We start from the raw sequence: 21,029 nt of genomic DNA, 5'->3' as shown, positions 1-21,029 counted from the left end.
CTCTTTGTTCTGAAAATGAGGACACTGGTACCTAGCAGGTCTGGTGGTGAGGGTTATATGAGAAGATCTTTGTCAAGTGCCTAGCGCGGTGCCTCACACACAGTGACTGCTTGTTAAGCTGAGAACAGGAACCACACCCCTAGCCAGCAGGAGAGGAAGGCACATGCTACTGACTGTAGGACCCTCCCAGACACGAGAGATTTATCATTCCCTGTTTTTCCCCTTCAACCCACCAACTGCCCAGCTGTCCCAGTTGTCACTAAGCATCCTGAAACTTCAGTCTAGCTCAGGAAGGTTAAGAAATCTCCATCAAGAATAAGACAATTAAGAGGAAAATATGACTCTTACTAAGCTTTTTTCTATTTGTGATGCTCACTCAATTCACCATACATTTATTGATCATAGGTACTGATTTGTTGGCATCTATATACATATAATCTATCATGTATATATATAAATATAACGTATATTTATACATTATCATGATATATGTATACATATCACATACTTTTGTGTCTATATGTTTATGTGTGTACATGTATGTGTACCTGTATGCTATGCACGTAGACATATACACACATACATAATTTTAGAGGCATAATTTCAAAGGATTTTAAAATGTCCCCCTCAAGACCTATTCTTAGGAACCTAGGCAGACTTGGATGTCAAAGGAACTTCCCTGTCTGTGAGTTAGTATTAAAACAACTGGGACCTCCTTTTTTGGAATCAGTTGTTCTTTATATCTCCTCAGGCTGAACTTGGCTGTAAGGTCACACAATCTTGTTGAATCAGCTCAGTTTGTTCGTTTTAAGTTTTCCAGTGATGTGAGTTTAAGTGAGAGCAATTCAGACCTTATAGGTTGGTCCTGTCCTCGGGTCCCTCTGGCCCTAGATCACTGCTGACTCCCTCCACCTACCCCACGCTCTCGGTTTTTACGGGAATGTTAATGATCTGCCCCTTGACGCTGTCTACCTATTTGTAACTCTCCTGGGTCAGTTTTGACTTTCGAATGGCAGGGGCTCAGGCATTAAAATTCAGGCCCCATATATTCCACCTACTGGTATAACTAATGCCCATTAACCTCACCTGAAATCATACAGTTGAGAAAAGGCAGAGAGGAAGCTGCAGTTCATTTAGAGAGAGTTAGCTGAAGCCCTCCAGCACAGTGTCCGTATTATCTCATGAAGCCTACAGTAAACCAAAGACCATGCAAAGGCCACAGGATTTATTTTTACTAGAATTGTCTCCTGATCTACAAGGAGCTATAATAGCAAAATAGCAGGGGCTGGAATATTTTACAAGAAAAGTTTTCTACTCACAATAATTGAGCTGTTCAAGCTCTCTCTCCACCTTCCTTGTCTCCTTGTCTCCTTTGCTCCTAAATGTTCCAGCTCTTGAACACACATGCAATTTCTGTGTGTGTGTGTGTGTGTGTGTCTGTGTGTGTGTGTGTGTTTAGGTGTTTGAGAAAAAATTTCAAATAGAGAAAAGTATAAGGAATAACACAACAAACAATCCCACAACATATTAACTGTTAGAAAAACAACACTGACCATTGAAAATATTTTATCTTATATGCTTTGGATTTTTTATTCTGTAAAATAAAAATAGACTACATTGCAATTTTCTTTGACCTTCCTCTCCTAATGCAGAGACACCCATTAGCATGAATTGCATGTATACTTCCAGTCCATTTTTTAAAATTCTTTAACATACATACATATGCCCATTAAAATGTATATAGTATGTATATACACTTAAAAGTTACATAAACAGTATCATGCTGTATTATTCTGGAAGTTGCTATTTCCACTCTATATTGCGTTTCAGTGATGTATACATGATATATACAGATCTAGTTGACTCTTCTTAATTTCCCCAGGTCACAGGATAAGTTTGTGTAGGAGAAATAAAACCTGCCCATTTTACTACCTAGTTGTACAGCGGCTAGGGACTCCAAAATACAATCAGCATACAGCAGTGGCCTTGAAAAAAGTGTCCAGTTAATATTTATCAAATTATAGTACTGACCAAGAGTGTTCATCATACACTACACTAAGCTAGACAAATTAAAATCACAAAGGGTTACCTACCATTACCAAATTCACAAATGAGTTGAAAATGCAACATTAACACCTGAAATAAATAAAAAATAATGGAGTAGATTCTTAAGGTATGTTTTGAAGGACAAAATCAATTCGGAGCTAGGAGAGATCACTGTGAACAGGTATAGTTAGAGAGGTCTTCTTGGTAGAGGCAGTAGTTGAGACAGGCAATGAAAAGTGGGGAAAAGTTCAAATACCATAAGAGAATAGGAAAGGTATTAAGGATTGGGAACGTTATGAAAAAAAGGTTTACAGGTTGGAATAAGTATGGAGCGAGTTGAGATAACCCTGAACGGAGGGGAGAAAGATATTAGAGGAAGGATGAGATAAACGTGCGGAGAAATCTGAGAGCTGGATGACGGAGCTGTGCTTGTACAGTTACCCACATGGAGCCGTTTAAGGATCTCCCTGTAGGATTGGCTCTGTCTGCTCCGTCTGCAGCTCCTGGAATGTTCCATGCCCTCTAACACCCTTGCACCCTTGAACATACTACTCCCTCAGCAGGAATGCCATTTCTGACCCCCTATCTTTATCTTCAGCTTTCATCTCAGGCAGCACACTCACAAAGCCTTCCTTGACACATGCCCTAGTCAGGATTAGGCTCCCCTTCTCCCATACTGCTTCAAGATCTTGGGCTTCCTTCTAGCACAGAATTTGTCAAACTGGGTTGTAATTACGTTTAGTTGTCTTCCTCACTGAATTATAAACTCATTGAGAAGAAGGACTTTGACTTATTTTTCTTTTGGGTCCAGATTGTAGCCCAGTACCTGTTTCACAGATGCACTCAATTAACATTTGAATTAAACCTTAAATGAATTATGAATTAAAACCTTAATGATTAATCAAATGACTATGGGTATATTCATTTAATTTTATGTATTTTTAAATATTTATATGTAAATATTACCCACTTAGGCTTAAAAAAGAAATCATTATTTTGATGTCTCTTGACTTTTAGAATACTTCCCATGAGAAAAAACACATTACAACTGGTAGCAACATAAAATACTATGAAAGATAAGCCCAAGTTCTATTTGTCCTGCAGCTCTTCAGAACTCAAAACATTTTCATCTGTAGAAAAGAAAAACTATGAGCACTTTGATATAACTGACTATGACACTTCAATCATGTCATCTCCAAACGGATGTGTCCCCAGCAAAGCCCATTAACAAATCCCAGGAAATAAAAATAGAATCTGAGTAATAAAAAAGTCTAACCTTTCTTTCCTGTGAACTCGGTCCAGTTTCACTTGCTCACAGGGTGTTGTGTGTGGAAGCCTTGCACCCAGCGCTTCAGGCCAGAGCTCCTGGCGTGAAATGGTTGGGCCCACACCTCAGCTCAGCAGGCTGTGTGCACAAGCGCTGCCCACGAGTAAGACGGTGGCAGCGGACCGGGTGCAGAGGTGCTGCACCGAGCACTGCTACCTGGCGTCTGGAGAGCAGCACACCTGAGCCTAATGTGCAGGAACCCCACCTCACTCCCCAGCCCCGCCTTCAGCTCTCCCAGCTGAATCCTATAAAGCAGCCTCGCCCATGGTCTGTAAGGGAAAGCAGGTGCTCTAGAGTGCAAGGTCACACCTCTCCATTCTTTGATCAAAGAATGAAACTCTCCTTTGCTTCTGAACCAAACTAGGTCTCATTCTATTGGCTCCAACAACACCAGGCTGTAACCACTCTGAACGACCTAGCCGATGAAGGATATAAGGTGTCCAAGAAAAAGGCTCAAATATCACAAACTAGGTGACCTACATAGGCTTCATTCTCACAGAAGGTCAGAGAAGCCTACCCCAGGAGCCTGGCCCCTCCTAAAACTACAAGACAGCTTAGATGTTTCCTGGGGAGGCCAGGTTTTGCCACATATGGATCCCTAATTAGGGTCTAATAGCAAGGCCTCTACATGGGAAGTTGAAAGGAAAGGGTGATGATCCTTTTGAATGAAATTCAGAATGTGAAGGGGCCTTTCAAGAATTGAAAAAGCAATTCCTTCAAGCCCCTGCCCTGGCCCTCCCAGATTTAGCTAAACCATTTGACCTTTACATTTACGAGAGAAGGGGGAACGCCCTCAGGTCATTAGCTGGAGAACTGGGACCTCTTGCTCAGGTGGTTGCTTATTTCTCTAAACAATTGGATGGACCAGCTGAGGGATGGCCTCCTTGCCTCCGGGCAGGAGCAGCTACTACCACCCACCTAAACAAGGCTGAAAAGTTAACATTTGGTCAGCCAGTCACTGTATAGATTCCACCAGGTTCAGGCTTTAGTAAGTTCTAAGGGAACGGAATGGCTGTCCCCCAGAAGGTCGATTCAAGGTCAGGCTATGCTTTCAGACAACACAGTGGCTACCATAGAAACCTGTCACCTGCTAAATCCTGCCACCCTGCTACCCACAGAAACGGGGCCCCCAGAGCATGATTGTATAGAAACCATAGTCACGATCTATCCCAGTCGCCTGACCTAGGAAGTAAGCCTCAACATCAGGGAACACTTGGGCCCACAGACAAAAGACCTAGAAACCTTCATTTTCAGGAAAAATTTGACACATGGCCAGTTTTCTTTTGCTGATATTTGGGCCATTTATCTTAAATTGTCTGGCGTCCTTTGTCTCCAAAAGGTTAGACAAATGGTGGTCGCGCAGGGATACGAATAATTAGGGCTGAAGCCTAGTGACCATACACACATCTAAAGGCAGCTGAGGAGAAGTTCTTCTCCTCCACCCAGGTTAGTACGATGCCCAAACTCAGCAGGAAGTATTTATAGAAGATGAACTTCACCCCTCAGTGCCCCTCAAGAATGAGGAGCAGGACAAAAGACAGAGGAGGGATTTGACACCATTAACAATTCTCAGGGGCTTCCCTGGTGGCGCAGTGGTTGAGAATCTGCCTGCCAATGCAGGGGACACGGGTTCGAGCCCTGATCTGGGAAGATTCCACATGCCGCGGAGCAACTGGGCCCGTGAGCCACAACTACTGAGCCTGCGCATCTGGAGCCTGTGCTCTGCAACAAGAGAGGCCGCGATAGTGAGAGGCCCGCGCACCGCGATGAAGAGTGGCCCCCACTCGCCGCAACTAGAGAAAGTCCTCGTACAGAAACAAAGACCCAACACAGCTAAAAATAAATAAATAAATTTATAAAAATAACAAAAACAAAAAAACCCCAAACAATTCTCAGGAAATAAAAATAGAATCTGGGTAATAAAATAAGACCTGACCTTTTTTTGTTCTTTTCCTTCGTCTAGTTTCACTTGCTCATAGGGTGCCCGGTACAGCGGCCTTGCACCCGACACGTCAGCTTGGCAGCCCAGGTGCAGAGATGCTGCCCTCGGCACTTTGTTTGATCTGGACCGAGGGGCGCAGCACAGCTGCGCCCTGCCCCCTTCCCAGGTGAGGCGATCCCTATAAAGCAACCCCACCGAACTCGGTCTCTTTCTATTGGCGAGGACCCTTGTTGGGGCCTGACTCAGAAGGGTTGGTAACAATTGAACTTCCTGGGCCATCACAGGGTTGTTTGAGGACTGATTTAGTGAAGTGCCTAGAACAGGCCTTATTCCCAGTATGTGCTCCATATGTGTTTTAATTAAACTCCCTGCATATGTTAGGGTTTTCCATCACACTTAAAATACTATCCGAAGTCCTCCCCCATGGCTTACAAAGCCTTACATGATCTGGCTCCTTCTCTAACTTCATTTCCCATGACTCTTCCTTTTATCACCAGTTTCCGGTCATTCCCCAAGCACACCAGGTATGTTCCAGTCTCAGGATTTTCCATGCTGCTTTCACTACCTAGAATATTCTTCCCCTAGAGAGCAGCCTGGCTTGCCCCCATTGCTCACTGGGGTCTACTTAAATGCCCCCTCCTCAAGAAGCCTTCCCCAACACCCTATCTAAAGCTGCACCTTCCATCATGCCATCTACTCACCCTGCTTCGTTTTGCTTCTACCACTGCTCAGGACCTGACAGTCTTAGATTTCTCTGTTGAGTTGGTCATTGTCTGTGTCCTCCATGGAGGACTTTATTTTTGCACCGATACCCTCAGCACCCAGAAAAAAATAGATGGATGAATAAATGAACAAATGAATGCATGGTCTCATTTAATACTCACAAATGCGTAAGAGTATTGTTGTGTCCCAGGTGAGAAAACCAAGCCGTAGTAAGTAAAATTGATCACCCAGGATCAGCTGTGTTCTCTCCTGTAGTTTTTTTTTTTTTAATATTTTATTTATTTATTTATTTATTTATTTATTTATTTATTTATGGCTGTGTTGGGTCTTCGTTTCTGTGTGAGGGCTTTCTCCAGTTGCGGCAAGCGGGGGCCACTCTTCATCGCGGTGCGCGGGCCTCTCACTATCACGGCCTCTCTTGTTGCGGAGCACAGGCTCCAGACGCGCAGGCTCAGCAATTGTGGCTCAGGGGCCCAGCCGCTCCGCGGCATGTGGGATCCTCCCAGACCAGGGCGCGAACCCGTGTCCCCTGCATTGGCAGGCAGATTCCCAACCCTTGCGCCACCAGGGAAGCCCCTCTCCTGTAGTTTTAATCATGACAATGTTCCCATCTGCATTTGGCTCCACTCTCAGCCAGCCAACCTCTGTCACACCGACACCTGCGCCCAGCCCACAGTGATGCTACTAGCACCTGTCACCTCCTGGCAGGGAAAGGGAGAGCTGTCCCCCATGACCTCTGCCACCTCGCAGCCCACCCAGAGTGACGGCCATATCAGAGAGGCACACACAGTTCTGCTGCGTCCTTCCCTCATCAAACATTCATGCCATTTCTCCATCACATCGGTGCCTGCTGAGCCACCACTTTCTCTCCACTCCCAGCACTCTTTCTTCTTGATCTTTTCTGGAATAGGGAGTTGTAAATAGATAATCTCCTTTGATGCCTTTCCCTAGCTGCCTACATCCTTCAATAAAAAGGCTACCTCCTTCTGCCAGAAATCTCTTGGTGGTACCTGACCTTCTGTGGTTTGATCTTTTCTCAGCCTGTCTTTGCAATTCCCTCAAACCTAGTTTCCCTTTCAGTGTCTGGAATACTGATTTATTTTGAAAGAGTACCATCAGCTGTGTCTTCTCTGCTCTGTAAGTTAATCAATAACTGAGTCCAACCCAGCAGTGGATCAACTAATATTCCGCTTCTGCTCAGCCCAGCCTTCCAACTCTGCCTCGCCCTGGGTTAGGAGGTCATTGAGTTCCAGGGCCTGGGAGGGGCAGGGCATACCAGGAAGCAGAAATGCAAGAGCAGATCAATCAATCTGCAGAAAGTAGGGTAAACCCAACTTTCTTTTGAGGGTAAACCTTTACTCTGTTAGCTTTTTCAAAAGGAAATATAGAAAGAAAAATTCACGCTGCTTCCACTCCCCCTATTTCCATGGAGCCCTGAACATCCTGTGAAGAGACGTGATAGCTAGACACTTCCACCCCAGCTGAAGGGACTATTTCAGGCTTCACCTCCCACTTACTTCTCCAAGCCTGCAATCTGTGGGCTTACCAGGCTTTTCACTACATTGGCTTCAAAACCTAGAATTTCCCTCTCTGCCCAGCAATTTCAGGTTCATGACTGAAGCAGCCACATCATGTTTTGAGGTATTAATGTAAGTAGATTTCCTCCCTGTGCTTTCCCCCTTTTCTTCCCTCATCAAAGCAGGTAGCCAGCTTTTTGATTCATTGCCTTAGGGCAGGTACACAACAGAGTGCAAAACAAGATGGCTGCCAGATTTTCTGCTTTGAGTTTCCTTAACCTGAAACCCACTGAGAAGGAGAGGGCTGCTGGAAGAAGTGGAGGGACTTGGAGAAGTAGTGAGGGCAGTAGGGGATTCCCCTGGGCTGGAGGGAGGAGAGATAGCTGCAGGTGCCCAGAGAAAATGGAGAACTACATGGTCCTGCTCCGCAGTGGCGCCTTGGTGCACAAAGACCTAAGAATGAGACAGGTCCATGGGCACCCAAGGGGTAGGACCCTAGCCACAGACAGCCTTGGCTTCATCAAAGCTGCCCACATCCCATGTGATGTGGAAACAGAGAGCTACTGGATGTCAGGAGACACTGAGGGTTTGGATGTCGACGATGCCAGCCATGAACACAGTGGACTTAAAACTAGAGACGTCTGTGGTTTTTTTGTTTTGCAGGCATCCTGGAAGCCCGCACTCCAACCCAAGCTTTCGTTCCATCCCAAGAGAAAGAAGGAACCCCAATGACAGAAAAGGAATGTGCCCCCAAGTGAACAGGAGTTGGTCTTCAAAAAACAGTGATTTTTTTTCTCCCATGGAGTCTATTAAAATGGGATTCATAAGTAGCTTTAGACCATCCTCCCGGCTTTTAAATATGCTTTCGCCCAGATGCTATCTCTTAAACCTACTCAGACACTCATCAGTGCCAGAAACTGGTGCTGGGATTTCATGCCCAAACCTGGCCTGCAAGGCTCACTCCTCCTTATCTGTGGAGGAGAGGAGGCATCTTCAAACAGACAACTTAATTTACTAAGGCTTACTGTGTTAAGTAGTTAATTTTTCATTTTCATGTCATGTAGATACCTTGAATCAAGCATCCCCAGCACTCAGTTAATGGTGTCTCCCCAGAGCAAAAGCTCATAGTTACCCAACTCCTTCTTTCTCCTCTACATAGAATCACTTTCCTAGGGATGTTCTATTAGAAATGTCCTTCAGATGTTTCCTCTCCTCTTTATCTCCACCACCACAGCCTTCTTTAGGACTTTATAATCCTTGCTAATAACTGTCTTAATTAATACACCATGGCAGACATTTAGTGAGTATTTAAATGAATACTCAATAACAATGAAGTAAGAACCATACAGCATGTATTTTATTGCCTGAACTTAGAGTCAACAAGTTCTAATATTTATTGATATTATTGGAATTTATTCTATAGAAAGAGCTTTACATTTGATAAGCATCTTAATTTTACCATTTTCTAACGTACATCTGTTATCTTTGCATGTTTAAACCTTGTTTTATCCAAATGCTAACATTACTTGAGGTAAAACGTCATGGTCAGGGAATCTGTCACAATATCCTGTCTGTCAACTACTCATCAGCCTTAATTCAGCTTGGGAAGCCAACCAAGGTCAATGATTGCTACCAAATAAAATCAATGCCCCAACAACCACTGATTTGCAAAAGTGCTCTCAAAAAAATAAATAAATAAATAAAAGTCGATACTAGAACTAGGATGGTTATTCTTTCTTGGTGGAATTGCATTTGAACAGACAACTTGCCAGAAATATACATTCCTTTCCAGCACTACAGCAGTCAGGAAAAGGGGTTTGTTTCAGTGGATGTAAATTCATTAGGTTATAGTGAAGATGGCAGGCTTTGGTGATTAACGGCAGGAAACTTGGACATAATAAGTTGTGAGAACCTATAAAATATGACACTGCCATCGAGCAGACATGGCAGTGTAGGGTGTGTTGGCAAGCCTCAATAAGCAAACCTCCAACAGAATCCTCCAACAAGGAGAGAGACCAGCCTTCTCGTGCCAGAAGAGAGCACGTAAGGAAAGCAGATGCTTCACTGAGAGCCCCATGCCTCCATTCTTCCAAGCTTGGATGTAACAAATGACATTTTCAACATTCATAAGGAAGAAGGTAACCACTGCGTTCTCAAATGATTCTTTGCCTTTAACTCGTTTGCTATCTATTTATACTGTTTCAAGAAGGTGGCAAAACTGATTTTCTTGGATTTTACATAGATTTCTACTGCAGATGTATTTGGAATCAATTTTCTGTTGATTCTTCATAGCCACAATAGTTAGCTCTTGTCAGTATATCCTTTTCCTCTGGTTTGTGCCCATGCTCTCACCATCCTAATAGAACAGATGTTTTATCTAATGTTTTACTTTGTGTAACTCCAGAGCTACAAATGACTCATGGGCTTCACTTAGGACATGCTGCCGATGGACTAGCTGTTCTCCTTCATGGACCTCTAGCTAGGCATCTAGCAGCCACAACAGTCAACGCATTCTGACCTGTTCAACCCTGTCACCTCCATCCCCAAGCATGCAATGAACCCCTAGGACTTGCAGTCAATGTTTGAGAATCATCTTCTGTGATTTTATTTCACCCTGTGCTACCTGAAGCAGAACTCATTATCTTAAAGTTTCCTCATCTAAAACTTGCAGATATATGTTGGTTGTTTTTTTTATTTAGACTATGTTTTAGGAAAGGGGGCATCTGCTGAGTAAGTGCTTTCATGGGGAGAAGTTCTTTGTACCTCACCCATTCCACTCCCTTAACAAACATGGGTCCTATGAAGATAAAACCCCCAGTTTTGAGAATTAAAAGGTAGAAATACTGGGTTTGCTAAGAATCAGAGATTTTAATATCACTTAAGAGGGAAATTATGGCTCTTCTTCCCTCTCCCTGTTTCACAACTCCCCCTTCCATACTTTCTTTCTTAATTTATACCTCTTGAACTCAAATACCTTCTATAATACTTTGTCAGAGTGTCTTACGCTTCTGAGACCAGGAGAATAATGACCCTGGTCAGAAACTTGACTGAGTTTGGAAAAGTACATATAAATCAAGCCAAACATTTTTGATAAACTACATAAAGAAAAATTGACTGGTAGATAAATTATGGCTAGATATGGATTTATTAACACAGGCAAAACTTCAAGCACACATATCAAAATGTAGCAGTGCTTATCACTAAGAAGTATATTGTAAGTGATTTTTATCTTATTTATGCTTTTTCTAAGACTTTTCTTTTTTTTAGGGAAGTTTTAGATTCATAGCAAAATTGAAAGGAAGGCACAAAGAGTTCCCATACAATCCCTGGCCTACACATGCCTAGCTTCCCCCATTATCAACATCCCTCATCAGAGTGATACATTTGTTATAACTGATGACCCTACATTGATACATTATGACCATCTTAAGTCCATAGTTTACCTTAGGGTTCCCTCTTGGTGTTGTACATTCTATGTGTTAGACAAATGTATAATGACATGTTTCCATCAGTATGATATACAGAGTATTTCCACTGCCCTAAAAATCCTCTGTGATCTGCCTATTCATCTCTCCCCTCACCCCCTTTATTTTTTTTGTATTTTCCAGATTTTCTACAATGAGAAACTGTAATTTTATGAAAAAAAAATTTTATAGTAGAGTAAAACTGCATTGGTCCTAAAAACTTTGAAATGCTGGATCAGATTAGAACCATCACTTGGACTTCTTACATAATTACTCAGAAGAAAATGGGGGAAACTGCTTAAGTTCTTAAGTCTAAGTGCAAAAGTGGGCAGTATCACTTCTGGATCACTGTATTCTGTTGGACAAAGTAGTTACAAGCTGGCCCAGATTTAAGTAGATGAAGGCAGTGGAAGAATGACATGTTCATACAGGCTGAGAAGGAATTGAAGGCAGCTGGTTCTCAAGACAAGCTACCTCATTCTAGTAAAGGAGTCTGATAGGGAAGGGAAGAAGGTACAAGTCTCAGGTAGTGTTGACTCCTATCTGATTCTTCAGAGGGACTCTGGAGAGAAAGTCATGTCTCAAGGTACCTCAACCTGAGGGAATGCAGCTTTCATGTCCTCACACCAAAAAGTTATTGGTCAAAAGGGTGGGTGAACCCAAGTGAAAAACAAGCAAAGGATATGTATAGACATTTATCCAAGGAAGATATGCAAATAGCCAGTAAGCACATAAAAAAAATGTTACACATCATTAAGTCATCAAAGAAATGTAAATTAAAACCCTAACAAGATACCATTTCATACCCACTAGAATGGCTAGAATCAAAAAGTCCAATAATAACAAGTGTTGGTGAAGATGTAGAGAAATCAGAACCCTCATACACTAATGGTGGGAATATAAAATGTTGTGCAGCCACTTTGGAAATTGGTCTGCCAGTTCCTCAAACAATTAAGAGTTATCTATGACCCAGTCAATTCTGCTCCTAGGTATATACTCAAGAGAAATGAAAATATATGTCAAGACAAAAACACATACATGGATTTTTATAATAGCATTATTCCTTGGTGCCAAAACATGGAAACAACCCAATGCCCATCAGTTAATGAATTAATAAACAAAATGTGGTATATACATACAATGGACTATTATTTGGTCACAAAAAGGAATAAAGCACCGGTAAATGCCACAACATGGATGAACCTTGAAAACTTTACACTAAGTGAAATCAGCTGGTCACAAGATACCACATATGATCCAATTTATATGAAATGTGCAGAATAGGAAAATTAGAGAGATAGAAAGTTGATTAGTAATTGCTTAGGGATGGGGCAGGGATTGGGGATAGAGGAGTAATAGCTAAAGGGTATAGGGTTTCTTTCTGAAATGATAAAAAAATTCTAAAACTGACTGTGAGGACGGTTGCACATATCTGTGTATATACTATAAAACATTGAACTGTACATTTAAATGAGTAAAGACGATGATATGTGAAATATATTTCAATAAAAAAATTTTTTAACTGGTCAAAAACAAAAATGGGGGGCATAATATAAATTCCTGGGTACCTCCAGTTCGCTGTGGTTGGGTCAAAGTGACTGGGGGTATCCCAAGAGTGGACCTCAGAAGAATTACCATAAATAGCCCTTGAAAATGCATTGAAAGTGTAGGGGCAGAGAGGGGAGAAGGCTCACAGGAATGGTAAAAAGAGATCTCAGGGAATGTAAATTGATTAGCTTGAGGTCTGTACCCATTCCTTAACCAATTACCAAGAGATACAAAATTCTGATTGTTCAGGGCTGGGTCCTGTGCCCACCCCAAAACTAGACCGAGGATAGGAGAAAAGGGAGCCCTTAATGGAAAAGTGCCAGAAAGGAAAGGGAAGCTGGGAGGTCACAAATGACCATGCCCACTGTAAGAATACAGGTCTTATGGTTCACTCTAAGAAATTCTAAATGTGGAATGGAAAGAGCTGCCTCAGAAGTGAAGAAGCTTCCTGTGCAAGAGGTATGCAAGCGGAGCAGAGGTGTGGTTGAACTGGATGACTTCACGGTAGACAGCTTCAAAAGAATCCTCAGTGACTCCCACTTCCTAGTATCCATGCCCTTGTGTGATCCCCTCCCCTTGACTATGGGCTGGATTTAGCGACTCCCTTGTAGAGGAGAGGATGCAGTGGAGGTGATAGGAAGTCGTTTTCGAGATTAGGTGGCTTCCATCTTGGGGGTCCTCTCTCCCTCTCTCGACCTCTTGGGTACTTGCTCACTTACTCTGAGGGCAGCCAGCTGCTATATTATGAGCATCTCTATGGAACCCTTGCAGAAGGAACTGATGTCTCTGGCCAGCAGGCAATGAGCACCTGGGACCTGCCAACAGCCTTATCTATGAGCTTAGGAGCAGATCTTCTCCCCTAGTTGAGGCTTGAGGTGATGCCGGCCTCAGCTGACACCTTGGGTGCAGCCTTGTGAGACATGCTGGGCCAGAGGCCCCCAAACCATGCCGGTTTCTTGACCCACAGACAGTGAGATAATAAATGTTTGTTCTTTTTAGCTGCTAAGTTTGGGGGTAATTTGTAATGCAGCAATAGATGACTAGCACAGACTCTAAAGCCCCTTCTCATCCTAATATTACATTAGCTTGAAAATGTATTTTATCAAAGGGACTACTGTAGTGGTGTGAGAATGTAGGTGCCTGTGTGTGTTTGTATGTGCTTGTATGTATTTTGAAGGGGAGGCCAGGAAGGTAATGTATAGATAAGGAAAAAGGACAATAATTTCAAGGCCTCCAGCCCTTTTTGATGTTGATGTGTCCTGGCTCTCCCTAGCAACACATTGGCTTCTGCAAACAGAACTTGTCTCATCCTTCAGAACGAAGAAAGCTGTTGCTGTGACAATGGTCACAAAAGAACTAGAGCTTTCCCTCTTCACCAGGCTTCATGCCCTATGAGAGACTGCAGCCAGCCCCTGCATTTTAGCAGGCCAAATTAGGCCCCAAATAAATTGTTTAAAGTTTAATCAGCATCATTTAGACTTTTTTCTGATCAGTATGGGAATGGTCAGGAGCTTCTCAAGTACCATTTATCCCACTAATTCTATTCTTTGCTTCACAAGAATACATTAGCTTTTTTTTTTTTTCTGCCAGAAATCTATGACTGCCCATTCTAAAGCCATAAACTAAGCAGGAAGCTTTTCTATGCAGAGGTCAACCCTGGATCACTACATGGCTTTTATTCATGCCAAAAGCACGCAGTCTGCCTTGTCCTGGAGAGAGGGGCCTTCCCACAGCAGGAGCTATAGAAACACTGTTGACACAATCAGAAGCCCAGTGTTGCTCCTGTTTCCCTCCTGCCCCCAACAATTAGCCTCACTCAGAATGTCAGCTTGCCCTTATCCTAATGGCACACTAGCAAAACAAGAGCTGTCACCTTAGAACAGTAAGTGAGGGCCTGTCTGGGATTCTTCTCCCACAATGATTCTCAAGTAACCCTTCCAAAGAGGTAGAAGGCATCACCTTCATCACCTGAGGCCTCTCAGGTCAGGGCTCCTAGAAACTGACCCTGAGGTGGTTAGAAGTCATGCAGGAATCCGGAGTGCAATGGTCCAAGGGTTTTTCAGACCCGCTGCTCAGATGGGCAGGTGGAGGGGGCGACAGCACTGATTTCTGTTCCAGTCTGCGTGAGGATGAGCGCTGCGTACCAGCAGATCATCCATTTGGGGAACCATCTAGGGCAAAGGGCTGAAAGGTAGGACCATTCAGGGTCCTGGCCCCACCAGGACACAGCAGAGCTGCCAAAGAAAAGAGCTTCTGCCTTTGCAGTCTGGAGTCCAGCTAACAGGCAGAAGGTCCAGTAATGCAGAAAAAATATCTGCCTGGGGACAGGGGTCCTGGATTCCAGTTTTGAGTGTTTCTTTAATCAGCTTGTCTTGGTCAAGGCTTTTTTAAAAAGTATAATTAAGTAAAACCCACTCAAATTGGGTTAGGCCAAATAGGGTCCTGTGTGTACGTCTTACACAGAATCCAAGGGAAACAAGCAGAATCAAACCATAAAAGAAACTGGAACTAGAAACTAAAAAGCCACGAAGAATCAAGACAGCTTCTCTCTCTCTCTCTCGCTCTTTTCACGTTCTCTCATGTAGTTTTGCTGTGTGGCTATGTCATTTCTGTCCCTGCTTTTGCATGCCCACAGAAGTTAGCCCTCCAAGAGTAGATGTCCCAAGTTCAAACAACCAGCTGAATGGACAAGTATTGCTGAATTTCATTTCCAAATTCCCAGGTGAGAAACTACGACTAGACAGATGGGGTCGGGGGCCTCATCTTGGTCCAACCAGCTGTGGCCTGGAACCGGGGTTGGGGGTGGGAGTCAGATGGTACTGTATGAAGAGAGCCGTCAGCAGCAACCCCTGAGAATTGGGGAAGGAGGGTGGTGAGGGCGTAGGCACCAGGAGGGGCTTATGGGCAGGATACACCATCAAAATGCACCTGTACTAGCACATAACCTGCTTGAATTCCAGTCCTTTGGGGAGCTTAAACTTCTTTTCCCTGAAGTCCTCCCTGCGAGTCTTGAGTTCCTTTCAATAAAGACATCAGCCTTGGAGTAAGATAACATTTCCTAACATTTGCCCTCAGGAAGAGCTGACAGTCGCTGCACCAAGGTAGTAAGCCCTGCGGTCACAAAGGTGATACGGCACTGCAAGGGCAAGTCTGAAAAACTAGGAGACAGATGATGTTAAGCACGCTCTTAACCACGTTGCCTACCTCTCCCCAGTGCCTAAAGGAGGAAACAGTAGGAGTCTGAGGGAGGTGCTTTAATTAACCTGTTAAAGCCCTAAGGAGACCAACGACAGCATTATCACTGCACTAAATGGATCAGAACTTCCAAATGTCCTACAAAAGTGATTGGATCCCCAAGGCCTAGAAAGAGTTAGTGTGCCACCCTAAGAGCCCAGCTTGCTACTCCACCAGAGCAAACGGAGCACTGAGGAGAAGGAGACTGTGCAGCTGGAAGAGGTCCCTTCACAGGAGCAAAGATGCATCTCTAGCTCATATGGAGACATGTGCTCCACATTATATAAACGGGCCCTTTTTAGGGATTTCTTACTATAGTACATTCACGTTGGTTTACTTCCCATTTTAGTTCATAAATCATCTCTTTTTCACCCCCCTGTCTTCCCACAAATGGTTGAGAAATTATATGACCCAAAGACACCATCCTTGGACTGGGGCTTCCTTCAGTGTCAGTCACTTTTGAATCAAATACATTTAGCTGTCGTCTTGCTATTTTTCTAACTTACTGTCTTCAGTAAACGCTTCAGTAAAATGGTCTTTTTATTATTCTGATGGAATTCAGCAAACAGTGTCTATGGGACTTTTGTTTTTGTGAAGTACTCTGTTGCCAGGATACCCAGGGTGAAGATGTCAAAAGAAGACACATTGAAAGGACAAGCTATAGTGAATATCCCAGAATCAGCCCCTTGAATACTAATCATTCTGATTCACCCTATGCAGTTTCTGTTTGCTATAGGAAAGATCCTAGAGTCCATAGTTTCTAAATAATAAACTATCTGGAGAAAAGAAAACATGCATTATTAAGGAGGGCAATGCATGCTTAACTCCCTTCTTCTTCCTTTTTTTCTTTCCTTTAAAATGTAGCACTAAGACCATCAGAGACAAATTCTGGTATTTCATTAATGCAAGTCAGGGGATGAAAGAGAAATAGATTTTTACACTGACAACTTCGGGAAGAATTTAAAATAGAGTGAAAAGGATGAGAAGAATTAAAGCTACTTCTAACAATAGCAGAAAGACTCCATGATCACGTAATTATTTAAAAAGCATATATTAAGCATTTTGTTAACAAGAATTTTTTAAGCACCTTCTAGGGACATCATATAATACTAAATAAGGCCTTCCTTAGACTTAAACTAGATACATTTGAAATAAGATAGATGTAAAGTTCTATATCCAAATAAATAAAGACAAGGCAATTCTACAAGTTGAGAATAAAGAGAGTTGAGATTGTCTTGGCAGTAACTCCCAAGGCTGTAGCAGACAACAGATATATTATAAGCAAATAGTATGATGATTCAGGGGTGGGGGGGACAATTTAATGTTGGACTCTCTCAATAATATTATCCTGATCACATGAATATATTGTACTATTAGAATGTGGGCTAGCCATGCTAGATGATACACGAAGTATCATGTTAATGCAGACACAGTATTTCAAGAAAAATGGGGCTAACTACATACATTCCAGATGAGACCAACAGCCTTGGTGGAGATGTGGAGGAGGGCTGACCAGAGGGAAAATTCTAGAAACTACTCTATCAGAATAATCACTGAAGAAACTGAGGATGTTTAAGCCGGAGAAGAGAAGTTCACAATGTTGGTGAAAATGCTACTGACATTGCAGGAATCACCAAAATCAACTCTAAATACATCCATCTTGACCAAAAATTGGCCGAACAAAAAACTAGCATTGTTCGCTCATCATTCAACAGTGAGAACTTGAATGCTATATTTCCCCAAAGAAACTAGGTGGCAGTTACCCCTTCGGCCATTCACTGCTAGGTCATAGCACAGGGCCTGGGGTCTAACGGCTTCTTGCTCTCGGTAGGTGCCACCACAGTCTGTGTCTGGGGACTGAGCTTGGTTCTGAAGGAGTCTCCTCTCTGGCCAGGTGCTTTTATATTCAACAGAGAGGGAGAAAGACAATTCAGAGGGTTATTGTCTTCTGCAGGGAAGAGGTTTCTCTCTGCCAGTGACAAGTTCTGAGAGAGCCTCAGAGTGCTGGGAACCGTTGCTTTGAACCTGAGTTTTACCTCAAAGAGACAGCAAAGCAACCACAGATTCTGAGCCTCCACTTACGGAAATCCATTCCAAGATTTCTGCACAATTTTACAACGCTTGTCCAAAGAAGGGAATAGAATATAAAAATCATTCTTTTTGAAATCAAACGATCTTTTCCACAATTTGTGTAGAAATATGCTGCAAATACCAGAAGTGTAGCCCACCTGAGACTACTTAAGGTGTTTCTAAAGGAAGAAATTTCTGCCCTTCCTCCCTTCCTGCTGCCAGCCTGGCTTTTAAAGTAATTTGAGTACAATCATGAGCAAGAAGAGGGACCATCAAGACTTCCAGAAAAACATCAGGCCATGAAAGATCAAAAGAATAATAGAGTCAGCCTACACCAACAGTATGGAAAAACCAGAATTTTTATATTGAAAAATCCTGGTTAATTTATATACTGCATAGACCAGCATATCTTACAGAGTGATGTAAGGATTAATTGCATTGATTATACTTAGAGAGTGTTTACTACTTATCATTAAAATGATTATGAAAAGAAATAACAGTTCGTTGTGAACTGATAGCAGCACTTTAAAATAGCTTCTTAGCTTTTCAATATGCATAACTTTAAAAGGTTCATGCCTTTGACCCTATAATTCCTCTTCCTTAATTTTCACACTAAAGAAGTAATCCCAAATGCATACAAAGAATATTTCAAAAAATTGAAAAAAATGAAATCTAACATTTGAAGAATAATTATATAAGTTTCAGAAAAATTCATCCAATGGAATTTTAATATGATAAAATTATAATATGAGCCAAAAAGGGTGGGTGGGGATAGAAAACTGTAGAAATATGACCAAATAAAACATGCCAAAACAGTGGACGCATTTGAATGGTAGAAACACGGATAATATTTCCCATACTAAACATGATGAGGACCATTAAGTAAAGGCATGTTAAAGGCATAACTTCTCCTGTAGTTATCTTTATTCTAGGTGAAGTAGTAAATGGGTCACAGAGAAAGGAAAAAATAGAATCTGGTTGTGTCTAGACCTTTACATGTTGCAGGTACATGACACTGGTCACTTTAATTCATGTTTAACCAGCTGAAACCAACTGCCTCAGAATGGTTGTGTCTGGACCAACTTTTCTGTTGGTCTTGCCAGCACAGCAATCTGCCACTTTTTTTTTCCTTCAGATTAATTTTCTTCTGTTATTGGAGACTGAAGTCCTGGAGAACTCACCAGCCTTTCCACAGAAATGCCATGTTTTCAGAGGAAGCTTAGTTTGCTTCAAGAGAACATGAGAGGGACTTCCCTGGTGGCGCAGTGGTTAAGAATCCACCTGCCAATGCAGAGGAAATGGGTTTCATCCCTGGTCTGGGAAGATCCCACATGCCACGGAGCAACTAAGCCTGTGAGCCACAGCTACTGAACCTGAGCTCTAGAGCCCACAAGCCACAACTACTGAGCCACATGCCACAACTATTGAAGCCCGTGTGCCTAGAGCCTGTGCTCTGCAACAAGAGAAGCCACCTCAATGAGAAGCCCGCACACCACAACGAAGAGTAGCCCCCCACTTGCCACAACTAGAGAAAGCCCGTACGCAGCAATGAAGACACAACACAGCCAAAAAAAATAATAAAAATAAATAAATAAGTAAGTAAATAAATAAATAAATAAATAAATAAACAAGAGAGAGAACAAGAGAGATGGGCTGGAGCATAGGAAAGCATCAAAAGCCTCAATACATGAAATACACTGAGAAACATCAAACGTGCCCTGGAGGATCCAAGTGCAATTATTACGTACCCCTGAGTGGAAACAATTTCCATGCTACTTTTAAAATCGGCATTCCTGTGTCTTGTACCAGAATTACTTTAAATTCATTTCCTCCTTTGCCCTCTAGCTCTCTTCTTCACTTAATTCTCTGCCCTATTTCCATCACAAAAATTTGTTTCAACTGTAGCTAGGTACAATCCAGCCCTACCCTCACCTCAGGTGAAAAGACTTTGTCCTTAAACAAACTTCATAACTCCCTGTTGGGTTTCAGGCACACTTCTGGATGTTTTTACTTACACATATATTGACCCAGTTAATTCTCATAAAAACACTGCTATTATTTCTATTCTCTAGATGAGACAACTGAGGCTCAGAGATTTTAAATTATTTTTCCATCACGCATGGAAAATACAGGGTGTAGAAGAAGATTGTTAATTCTAAACCTCATTTTTCTACTCTACCAAAATGGATGTTCCCTGGATGACATCTGTTCTGGCTTCCCTAGAAATAGTACAACCATAAAATTTACCACCCAAATGGGGACAACTTTTAGAGGGAAAGGAGCATTGTTCATAATTGTGCTGGGACAAACCAGCAAAAATTTGGACCAGTCGGGGAAAACTGGAATAGTTATCCTAACTAACGTGGGAAAGGTACAAAATGTAGCCAAGAGCCTCCTACAGTCCACCACACACACAACTATGTGTGTAAGGAACATGTCACAACCTGGCAAACAAAAAGTTGTCGGCTGAATGGGAGTCATTGAGCTGCTGATGTGTCCCAAGGAACCATACGTAACAGAACATGGGCAGGGACAATTCAATCAGTGAAGCCACACAAAATAATCATGCCTGAAAGGAAGCCACACTATTGGGATATCATTAAAGACAATCGGGAAGAAATGGACAAATCCTTAGAAAGGTACAGTCTCCCAAGACTGAACCAGGAAGAAATAGAAAATATGAACAGACCAATCACAAGTAATGAAATTGAAACTGTGATTAAAAATCTTTCAACAAACAAAAATCCAGGACCAGATGGCTTCACAGGTGAATTCTATCAGACATTTAGAGAAGAGTTAACACCTATCCTTCTCAAACTCTTCCAAAATATTGCAGAGGGAGGAACACTCCCCAATTCATTCTACAAGTCCACCATCACCCTGATGCCAAAACCAGACAAAGATGTCACAAAGAAAGAAAACTACAGGCCAATATCACTGATGAACATAGATGCAAAAATCCTCAACAAAATACTAGCAAACAGAATCCAACAGCACATTAAAAGGATCATACACCATGATCAAGTGGGGTTTATTCCAGGAATGCAAGGATTCTTCAATATAAGCAAATCAACCAACGTGATACACCATATTAACAAATTGAAGGAGAAAAACCATATGATCATCTCAATAGATGCAGAGAAAGCTTTCAACAAAAT

This window comes from Balaenoptera acutorostrata, chromosome 2 (genome assembly GCF_949987535.1).
Source record: "Balaenoptera acutorostrata chromosome 2, mBalAcu1.1, whole genome shotgun sequence".
NCBI lineage: Eukaryota > Metazoa > Chordata > Mammalia > Artiodactyla > Balaenopteridae > Balaenoptera > Balaenoptera acutorostrata.
Note: the sequence above shows the minus strand (reverse complement) of the source record.